This window comes from Arachis ipaensis, chromosome B03 (genome assembly GCF_000816755.2).
Source record: "Arachis ipaensis cultivar K30076 chromosome B03, Araip1.1, whole genome shotgun sequence".
NCBI classification, from domain to species: Eukaryota; Viridiplantae; Streptophyta; class Magnoliopsida; order Fabales; family Fabaceae; genus Arachis; species Arachis ipaensis.
Window position 1 is genome coordinate 11,487,727 of NC_029787.2, and position 2,465 is coordinate 11,490,191.

The following is a 2,465-nucleotide window of genomic DNA, read 5'->3' on the forward strand; positions in this document are numbered from 1 at the left end:
ATTAATAACAAAATTTATATTATAAAAATATTAAAAAATTATACACAAAAAAAACATAATTATTCTTTTGTAAGCATTATCAACGAATTTAAATTGTATTTTAAGTATATTTTCTGTCCAAATAGATCCAAAATATGGCCATGTTAGTTTTCATTGTGATACTTATTTACTGCCGTTTCCCCATGTCAAAAACTTATGGTTACTCTTTCGCCTAATTTTTTTGGTTATGGAAGTAGAAGTGGTGATATACCTTAACATTGTAAATTTTGGTATTTTTTAAAACTGTGGAAGTACAGAAATCGGAGGGTTCGATTTCTGTACCTAAAAATTTTTTTTTTTACCACAAATCGGACGGTCCGATTTGTGTACCTCCCACAAATCGGACGGTCCGATTTCTATACCTCTACAAATCGGACAGTCTGATTTGTGTACCTCTAGAAATCGCACGGTCCGATTTCTGTACCTCTAATAAATCGGACGGTCCGATTTTTGCTTCTCTAATTAAACGATCCCACATTTGAGTATAACACCCCAACAATCCACATTTTAAAAAAACACCACTACCACTCCAATATTAAAAATAAAAAATTCTACCGTTTCTTGTGAAATTGTAGAATTGTATAATGAAATCCACCTTATAATATATTTAATTTAATTATCTTGCTACGTCACGATTTCTTTTTTATTAAGATATTTACAAATATAATTAGTTAATTACTTTTTAAAGAGTCATGCTATGTAACTAGAGTCGGAAGTGAGTCGAGTCGAGTCAAATTAGATCAAATTTAAGTTTGGCTTATAAAAATTAAGTTTGGCTCACGGCTCAAACTTAGCTCAACAAAAACTCACGAATTGGTTCGAACTCACAAACTAACTTAAATAATAAGAACATGATCTATAATTCTATATCAATAAATTATAACTTATATATATTAAAAAATATTAATTTTATATATAATCAAACTAAATCAAACACTAATAAATTAAATTTATCTAAGATGGATTCATTTAATTTATGAAATCAATTTTAAATTTAAATTTGACTGATTACCTCAGTAGTTCAATCTATCAAATTATTAATAACTTGAATTCAAAGTAGCTTATGAATTGACTTGCAGCCCTATGCAACGAGAGGCACAGCTCTACTCGTTTCCTTAGGGTCTTAATATTTTAATTTGAATTAAAATTTGTCGTTTTGGTTTAAGATTTTAATAAAAATGTTTGTTATGCATAAGTGATATAACATCAATTTTTAAATAATTTTAAAATGTGATAAAAATATTTAATATTAAATATATATTTTTAAAAAATATTTTAAAAATTAAATTTTGATGTAATTTTTTACAAACAGTGATTAGAAAAATAAGATGTTATTATTGTTAAAAATTGGTGATTTTTCACTAAGTATATATTTTTTTGTAATTTTTTAAAAGGATTGTTAGTTTTTGACAAAAAAAATTCATAAAAAATATATACTTAGCAAAAAATTATTAAATTTTAAAAATAAAAATATCTTATTTTTTCAATTATACTTATAAAAAATCGCATTAAAATTTAATTTATAATTATTTTTGAGAAATACATATTTAATGTTAAATATTTTTGTCACAAATTGTTTAAAGATATTTTTATTGATAACAAAATTCAAGTACATTTTTTATCAACAACAAAATTATTTAAGTGTATTTTTGATAATTTACCTTATTAAATATGTTTTGGAATTTTTTCCTTGAAAAAAATGTTAGTCTATTTCTCATGAGCCATAACTTTTAAAGATTGCTATTCTTATTCTTCTTAGGGATGTCAATAGGGCGGGACAGGGATGCCTCTCTGCTTTCCGTCCCCGCCCCTAGAATTAATTTCCGTCCTCATTTCATTCTCCACTGTGGAAGAATAATTGTCCCATCTCTATTTTTCGTGTTTTTTGCGGAGTCTCATTCCCCATTTCCCTATGTTTAACATTCATATGGAAATTATAATAAAAAATATAAAAAAAAAAATCAAAAAACAAACTATAAAATATTATTACAAACACACAAACATATCTTATCCAATATTATAAGTCCAGAAATATAACATAGCAAATCATAATCCATAAAATAAAATCTTGAACAATAAGATTAGAATTTTTCAATGAGTGAAAATATTAAAAGAACCCCTGTATTAGAAATAAAGTAAGGGTTATTTTTTACTCCTCATCCCATCTCCATAGAAAAAATTCTCCACCATTGAAGCTCTATTTAAGACGGTCCCTACAAAAATTCTACCTCTTGAAAATTTTTGACACCCCTAATTCTTTTTATAACACGATACTATCAATAGTAATGCTACGGTCCATTTTAAGGTCACTTGAGAGTTGAGAGTAGTCACTCAAATGTGTTTTTTAACAAATTTTTTTCCATAAATTTTTATTATTTTCAACTTTATTTTCATTAAATAAATTAGTTATTTTATTGTCTTTTAAT

General features: G+C 25.4%; 1 long non-coding RNA gene across 1 annotated transcript in view; it reads right to left on the bottom strand.

The window, feature by feature from the left end:
• Positions 1 to 589, bottom strand: part of LOC110269953 — a 7,304-nt gene extending 6,715 nt beyond the window's left edge. Inside the window, exon 1 of the long non-coding RNA XR_002358829.1 lies at positions 342 to 589. This is a non-coding gene — a long non-coding RNA (uncharacterized LOC110269953). The remainder of the gene's footprint in view (positions 1 to 341) is intronic.